Here is a 9,260-nt window from a genome sequence, read left to right as displayed (position 1 = left end):
TGGTAACATACACCTTAAGATGTATTTTTGCAAACCCTGTCCCACTGAACTTGTCCATTTCAGGCATCACAAACTTTTCTGGCAAATAGATCCTAGGGATGTGGTTCAGAGCTTCAATGCCTGCTACAATTTCATCAATACCCTTTATACTCTTCATAGCTGATTCTAATTGAGACATTCTGTTAGATAACGTCGGATTTTTATCAACATACTATTCGTCTCCTTCGAGTTTGAAGACTTTACGTGAACGTTTCTCTTCTACCTTTTTTCCCTTTGGGTCATCTAGAGGATTACCCGTTGATTTCGAGGTCTGTTCTAACACTTCCACTTTGCCTTTTATACTGTTGATATCATTGGCAAAGGCTGCCAAGATCTTACGGATCTCTGTGAGCTCAGATTCTGACGCCATCTCTACTTGTTGACTTGGTACTGTGGTTCGTTCTAACCAACTGGACTTATGAATCCAACTAGGAGGTGGACGCTTGAGTTTGGGCGCAATGATAATCCTATATGACCCTGTCAAAGGTAGATTTAGTCAATTTAGTATTACTCCCTTGATAATATTTTAAAGAATCATTTTATTGAGGTTTATGCACCAATCCATTAATTAATCCATTCACATAATGAACATTCGAAAGAAAAAATAGCTTTATTGAAAATGATTGACAAAGAAATGTTTTTATTAAATACATCTTTCAACAAATTTGACTTGAACTATTTTTACTTGGATGCTTGACTTTGTCTTGATGGTCATCAAGATTGCTGTCAGGCTTGACCCTCTTGACTCTAACAACTAGCTCTTTGAATTCTGCTGGTCTGTCTGGATACCCTAAGGTGCGCTTGTTCCAAGCTTTCTCAATGAGGTGCACTAACTTTTCAGTCAAAGGCTCGGGGGGAAAGAAAGCTTTGTACTGAGGTAAAGATAACTCTATAGGTACATCATACTATTCTGGGATCAGATTAGGATGGTAAAAAGATGTTTCTTCTATACCAATCAGACAGACATAATAGGATCCTTTGGTTCCTAGAACAGGGGGATCAGTTATCCACCAAGGGCACCTTAAGCCGATATGACGGGCAAGGCGAGAGTCTAACCATCTGCTCCAAGCCTTGACTGAGTTATGATGCACTAATAGGTTTATCTTGAAAAAGTGTTCTGGCCCATATTCGAGGTTTGAGGGAACATCTACGATTTTGAGACGATCACAAAGCCACATATAAGGTAAGTAGGGGCTTCCTTTGAAGCTTTTCCACTCACCATTTTTTATGGCATCTAAACCTGAGAAAGTTTCAGCTAGGATGAGAGGTACCGGGTTGACTTTCCTTGAGAGTTGAGAGGCTATATCTATGAAGGACTCAGGGATAGTTTGACCATCACTATTAGAGGTCGGTATGTATTGGACTAGGATTCCTAAGCATAATTGATAGTCTCTAGTGGCTCGCCAGGCTTCGGGTTTTACATTGATAGGATGACTACGAGAGCGATACGGGCTCAATAAAGGTACTAAGTCCAATTTCTCGTTATGAACTAAGGCCTTGGCTTCTTCCTTGGAAATGTTCAGTCTTGTGGCGAGGTGACCAGAATATCCGGTCTTCAATGAGGGCCTGACTAGAGGTCCTGAAGTAGATATCCTCATGATACCACAATAATCCTCGTGAGTGGGGCACAACTGCATATACCCCATATGGAATATATGAAGATAGGGGTTCCATCGCTTAACCATAGCACGTAAGAGGTTCCAGTCTATCTCAAACTCATGGAAGTAAAGAGCACTCCTCAACATGAATCTTCCAAAATTGATCTTCTCTACAGGGTGCATCCCTATGACGGTTGTTTTGACTAACTGGTCGATCGGGTTATTGCCAGCGGCTAACATCTTGGTTTGACACAAAAGGATATTTTAGTACTCTTCCAAGGTCCATGTAAAAGATCAATTTTTTATTTTCTTTTGGAAAATCTTGTTCTTATGGAAAATATTTTCTGAAAAATATTTTTTCTTGGCAAACATTTTTTCTAGAGAATAACACTTTTTTTGGAAAACACTTCTTTTGAAAAATAATTTTTCTAGAAAATACTTTCCCTTTGTAAACCATTTTTCTTCTTTGAAAATTTGATTTCTATTTCAATTTAAATGGTCCGGCCCACCATGATTGTTGGATCGGGATGGACTGGGTCATTATTGTAAAAGAATGGATTCTTTATTGGGTCGGTGCACCCATTTTAATTTTCAAAAATAACATTTTTGATCCTTGAGGACAATCATACACTCTGATCTCATCATTCACATCATTCACATACATTCATCAATCAAAAGGTTCCATTCAATAAACAACCCGGGAACACCCACGATAAGTTCGAGTCGTGACCTACAGGGAAAGTTTCTAGACTTTAAGCATACTACGTGCAATGCATTTTTATCTGCCCACCCTTGCCCAAGCACACCTATATACCTCTCGATACGTGGTGACTTGGCTTGATATACTATATAGGTGATAATCTAAAACCTCAATTTACTTCTCTGAAGCAAAAAACAACCACTTTGATCTCCAGTTGAGAGGTGGCGCACGATGCTGAGCAAGGGCCCACTTAAATACCTCTCGTCTAGAATAGACGTAGTCTATCCCCCTCGTACAGTAGGGTACAACAGGGCAAGATCTCGCTTAGGCACCGATTTTGACCAAGGAGTGCAATTAATATACTTAGATTATCTTTTATATACCTGTAGGTACGAGTCAAAAATTGTAGCTTTCATAAATGGTTTCGCATCCCACGAGGGGATCGACCACGTACTAGTACTACGTTGGCAATCGGGACATGTGATTGTGTGGCTCACAATAGGTAAAAGGCTCAGGTCGCTCCAGCCTAGGTACATCAATATACTTCTCAGAATCACCTGATCAGACGGTATCGATGCCCCAGTTTGATATACCCTAAGGTATGTGACTGGAGTTATGATTTTCATGAATGACGTCGCATCTCCGAAGAGACCGGACCACGCACTAGTGCCACGTTGGCTATATAGGACGTGTAAGTGTGCAAAATAGTAAACGTGCATGTGGTGTGTGCAAAGCAGGGTGGGGTATGCCGGGGCCTTTTCCAAACAACATGGGCCCATGGACCTAATCAATCCAATCATTATAACATGAGTTGCATGAATATTTAATCGAAATAAACACTATCCCAATCACATGAATACTTAATCAAGATCAAAACCATTCAAATCACATGATTAAAGATAAGCATATCAAGCGTATATCCATGTTAGAAGCAAACATTTAATCCGAAATATTTATTTATGTGTTTCAAACAAGGGTCATTTTGGATGGTCCAAAAAAATTCAGAATTTTAAAGCACATTGGATCGAGGATCAATGGATAATCGCTAGCATGGAGATCTAAAATCAAATCAAACCCCTTCCTTTTAAAAAAAAAAAAAAAAAAAAGTCGTACAAATTTAACCCATAAGTGGATCGTTATTGACGCGTCATCTTTTGCTAATGTCACCTCAATTTCCATGTAAATCAATGACTAATTATCATAATCAAAATGATAGCACCATTGGTGTGTCGATAACACTCACAAAGAATCCATTGTCATTCTCTATTCAATCAGAGTGTGGGTTGTTAGTTCTTGTATCATGAAAAACAATCACTTAATCCGCGAACTCGACTCATAAAACAAACAAAGTAAAATTGAGTCTATTTACCCATTTAATTCTCTCAAAATAATCGGGCGTAAATTCCACTTTTAATTTCATCCAAAACAACAAATATCACAGAATCCAACTGAGACGAATCGGCTAATTAATCAACAAAATCTGTAGTTTTTTTTTTCGAAGCAAAACATTGGAAGGCTTTTTTGAAGTTCAAACCCAACCGATTGGTGAAATTTGGATGAACATTGATGATCATTTAAAACAAAATAGCAAGTCAATTAAGAAGAAAGATTTGCAGAAACTCTCACAACTCGAGATATCAATGGCTGATTTTTGGATTAAATGAACCTGCGATTTGATCGAATGAAGCAACGAAAATACCGATCGGCCTGATCACCAAAGTTCAAACTCTCTTAAAGTATGATTAGGAATTAAATCGGCATGTATTTCTGTTCGATCTCATTAGTAAATTGAATTTATCACGGTCTGAACCAGCGAATAAGGAATTTTCTTTTCAACGAAACAGAAGAAAAAAAACAAAAACCAATTTACTCCTAATGAAAATCCTTTAATTCGAGTCGGTGTTTTAAAAAAAAAAAAAAAATTCTATTTTGAATCAAAAGGAATCAGCGATTTTACTCGATATTAACATTGATTGGACTGAGGTTTCAGCCGATATAACAGAGAGATGAGTCTGTTTTCTATTAAAAACGATGAACCCAAGTGATTCAATCATCTTAAGAAGATAATGTTCGAAAATAAAATGACGATTTCGCCTCTTACACACGAGATTAACGCTGATTGGGCTGAGGTTTCAGCCGATATAACAGAGAGATGGGTTCATTCTCTGTTAAAAACAATGAACCCAAGTTGATTCAATCATCTTAAGAGGATGATGTGGTAATAGAAAGAAGATTTTGCTTCTTACACATGAGATTAGCGCTGATTGGACTGAGGTTTCAGCTGATATAACTCAGAGATGGGTTCATTCTCTGTTAAAAACGATGCACCCAAGTTGATTCAATCATCTCAAGAAGATGAGGTGGTAATAGAAAGATTAAAATGCCAAAGACCGTATCGATTTGAGAGAGACTAAATCTTCGAGGTTTCAGCCGATCGGTTGGAGCTTTTGTTGAAAAAATATGTCACCAGTTGGATCTTTTAAGAAGACGATGTGGTAAGAGAAAAAATGAGATTTTATTTATTACACACCATTTATGTGTTGCTGTGAACATAACAAAAAAAAATGAAATTTTTTTAAAAAAAATCGATTTTTTTACTACACAGCAGCCCCACATTGCTGTTAACAGATTCTCCAAAAAAAAAAAAAAAAACTCTTTTTTTTTATGATTTGCTTCTTGCTGTCAACATTACTTTCCTAAAAAAAAATTATTTAAACTAATTACACACTTTTTTTTTTCAAAATTTTTTTAAAGAAAACAACACGCTATCCAATGATCAACCGCACACACCCTACATAAAATAAAGTAAAATAAAAAAGATCTACACACGTAAAAATCAAACGTCATGGTCTACCAATCACCATACTATCTTCAATAAAACCAACCATTCTGAAACCCTTCATTATTTAGGATCACGTTAGATGACCCTTGGTTAACTCACAAGAATAGTATGTCGAAGCCAAATATTTAAAATCAAAACACATGCTCAATAATCGAAAAAAAAAAAGAAAAATAACAAAAAACAAAGATGCAAATAATGAATAAACAAATAAACAAAGAATAAATAATAAAAAAAATCTAGGTTATTTTAGCGATGCTCCCATACTTGGGGTTTTTCAAGATCTATCCTCAATATCCCGAGTGGAGTCGCTACTGAAAGTGCCCTCGATCCGCGGTGTGCGCGGATCCGTTTTTGACCCTTGAGGTTTGGGAGTCGCCACCTAGTTATTACGGTCTAGGAACCGAATACTGACTCTAAATGGATAAAGAAACTAATCTACTAAAGAAAAAATTGAATCCGAGGATCATATTACGGGGTTGGAAGGTGTTAGGCACTAACCCCGCCCGGCCAATGCCGGTCTCTACTTATCTCAAATAAGACTACATTGCTAACAACAAAACCTAGATAGAAAAGTAACATAAATTTTACCTTCGATACGCAAAGATCTTATTCCCTCAGATCTGACAAAAACTGGTTCTTATACCGTACTCATTGCTTTGTTCTGTCTCCAGATCTGATTTCTGATCTCCAAAGCAAGGTATCTCTTTCTTGAATTTGGATTCTTCGAATTTGTTATGGATTTTGGGGTGTTTTTAAAGAGCTTTTACGTATTTTTCAAGCTAAAATTGAAGTATGAGTGTTAGGTAAGGAGTTGGGACTCCAAAAATAGGTTTATGGGAGGCTATGGAGGCTTTTTGACTTACTTCTCTTAGGATTTATGATTTGATCCGAAAATAGAGTGTGAGGACCCCTATTTATAAATTTTTTTTAATGGTTGATTTAGATAGAATTAGTGTTTTATTAGAATTCTTTTAGTTAGAGTTGTATTTTTAGTTAGAATTATTTTAGGTAGAGTTGTATTTTAATTAGAATTATTTTAAGTAGAGTTATATTTTTAGTAAAAATATATTAAGTAGAGTTATTATTTAATTAGAACTCTATTAGGGTTTTGACTTTAGTCTTAATTAATTGACTTTAAGATTTTGACTTTAGTCTTAATTAATTGACTTTAATTTTGACTTTAGTCTTACTTGATTGAATTTAATACCTTGACTTTAGTCTTCCTTGGTTGACTTTAATTTTTTGGAGAACCCCCCTCTATTATATCTTTAATTTTTGGAACCCCAAATGAAGGGGTCCTTGAAGAAATATCTTGGCAGCCCTCAAAAATTTTGCCTGAGAGCCTGATTGATTGATTTCTTTGGTTCAAAATTTTAAATTAATTTCATTAATGTTTCACTTTAATTATTTAATATTTTATTTATTAATTTCGAAATTTTTAATTATAAAAATTATGAAATTACCGTTTTGCCCTCGGAGAGGACTTTTCGTGTTTTACGTCTGTTTTTTATGTTCTAGGATGTTTTAGAATTGATTTTTCATAAGGAATTCAATGAAAATATTGGTTTGTGTCGTTTATAAAATTTTTTGTGTGAAATAGTCGTGAACTTTATGAGGGGCATTTTCGTAATTTTGTCAAATTCTGTGAAAATTGGCCAAATGATTTATTTGGTTTTGATTTATTGTTTCATGTGTTTGAATGGATTTTCCTAAGTGTAATGTAGGCTCTAGGGATATTTTGATATTAGGGGTATTTTGGTAATTTGATCATTTTTTAGTAATTTTTATTGTGAAACTTCTTTTTGTCTGCAAAATGATGATTTCTATGTTTCTAGAGTCGTATTTTCCTAGCGTAGCGTGGTTTTTACAGTTTTATCAGTTCGAGATACCTCATTCGGATTTCTGAAACATTTCTAGTAACAAAATAAAGCAATGGAAATAACATCCATCATTGGAAATCATTGCTATCGGGTTGGGGAGTTGATTAATCAGGCGGATGCAAAAATGGGGTGTCTACAGATGTGCCGAATCCCTTTGGTGGGCCCATTAGACCCTTAGGGGGTCTTAGGGGCCTCGATTTTGACAAAAGTGCCACATTTCAATGATTCGGGCTTTTGAGGCTAGTTGGCCAAATTTATTGAAAAACTACTATTTTTGAGTCCTTTTCGAGTGAGGGCCTGTTCAGAGTGGGGTGTCTACAACTGCCCTTCTTTGCAGGAATTGCGTGTAAAGAACTGCAAATAATAGACTAAACCCTATTTGTACGGGCGAGAAAAAATCTTATAAAAACACGACTTTGGGTTACCGATTGAATTGATGCCTTTTGTAGAAAATGGTTACTCAGGCACGGGATCTGATAGAGTTATCTTATTAATTCCTTGATCTCGATGGCGCGGTGCTCATGTGAGACCTTAGATTTGATGAAAATTTGATGAGTTCTGAAAATCGACTATTTCTTCGGTCGTGTTTTGACAAATCAGAGTGAAGTTCAACTCTGAAAGGGTTTTTGAAATTCTTTTTGATTTTTCATTTGATTTTTGTATTTTTGACCTTTTTATTTGATTTTTTTATTTTATTTTTTTTTTTGGTTTTTTTGTATTTTCTTGATTTTTGATTTTTTTTTAAATTCTTTTTGATTTTTTTAAAATTTTTGTGAGAAGGTTCAATGAACTTTGAACAAGTTGGTGTGCACACTCTCTTTGCCTAAAGTCCTATTGCAATGAATTTTGATTGAGAGGCTATGTTAAGGTGTTGAGTTCCCAAGCTCAACCTCTTTCGATTTGGAGGGCACGAAATGACTCCCCCATTGAGGAGTTTGAAGTATTGTTAGGTCTCGAAATGTCAAGTATGGTTGTTATTCCACCTTTGCGTGATGGTTACCGAGGTGAGGCTTCCGACTTCTTGGGGATAAACCGTAAGTTTTTGACAATTCTGGATGATGGATCGATTTTGAAGACAATGTCTAAATCTTTCTTGATTGAACGTCTTACAGATCCATCGAAATCGTTGATTCATTTTAATGCCTTCACTTTGATGGTAGCAAGCCAACTCTTGTTTCCGGGTGGCGGAGACATCATAGATCTTTTTTTTACTCAGGTGATCCAACAAGTCCGGAAGGGATGCCGGTTAGCACCGATGCTTTTGAATGAAATGTTCCAATCTCTCACACCTTGTTCGTCCGGTCGTGATCGGCTTTTCTGAGGATGTGCTTTATTCCTGCAGGTAAGTTCTAAACTTAGCTTAGATTTAAATTTAAATTTTAACTTTATTAGTTTTTAAAGTTTAGAATGCCCCTGTTATTGTAGCTCTGGTTTATGGATCACATGGCTTCAACTGAAGTTGTTAATCATCCATTTTGCGTTAATACTGATCTCGTACTCATGATGTCGAGACGAGTTACTCCCCTCATCTCGGATGGCAAAGAAGAGTGGTATTCCTTTATTGACAACCTCGATGATAAAGAAGTGAGGTGGGTAGGTGCGTTCCAACCTCGGGGGTCTCCCGTGATTGCATTTGATGGTGCCCGTTTTCTCGTTTTGATTGGTCTTCACGGGACGACTCATTACATACCATTTTGGGTTCTTCGTCAATTTAGTTATGATCAAGGTGTGCTCATCCCCGAGAATTTCAATGAGTTGGTTAGCCCTTCATCGATTGCACTTTTGAGTCGACTTGTAAAAGAATGGAGTCGAGTTGAGGTTCTGAGTCGATCCATCTTTGCAGCACACTTGTTCCCGGTATACTTGCATTGGATACGAGAACTCGTCTCTGGGAGATGCTCGATGTCGATAGTTCCCTGAACACGCCCTGGTGCTTCATCCTTCTTTGATTATCGAAATTGAGTGGAGGAGTCTCAGACTGATTATTGTCCAATTCAGGCTATCTGGCTCAAATCCGAGAAGAAAATGCAGAGAGAGATCGCTCGGCTGACATTTGCCCTTGCCCAGTCTGAATCTAGTGATAGAGGTAAAGTGGCTAGGCTTCAAGCTGAAGTTGCTGAGTTGAGGGATCGACTTGCCCAGTGTCCTCATTTTTATGACTTTGCAGTATATTTGGTGAGTCGCGATGCTTCCGATGCTGA

This window comes from Akebia trifoliata, unplaced genomic scaffold, assembly GCF_017979445.1.
Source record: "Akebia trifoliata isolate Shusen 1 unplaced genomic scaffold, ASM1797944v1 Contig01295, whole genome shotgun sequence".
In the NCBI taxonomy this organism is placed as follows: Eukaryota; Viridiplantae; Streptophyta; class Magnoliopsida; order Ranunculales; family Lardizabalaceae; genus Akebia; species Akebia trifoliata.
Note: the sequence above shows the minus strand (reverse complement) of the source record.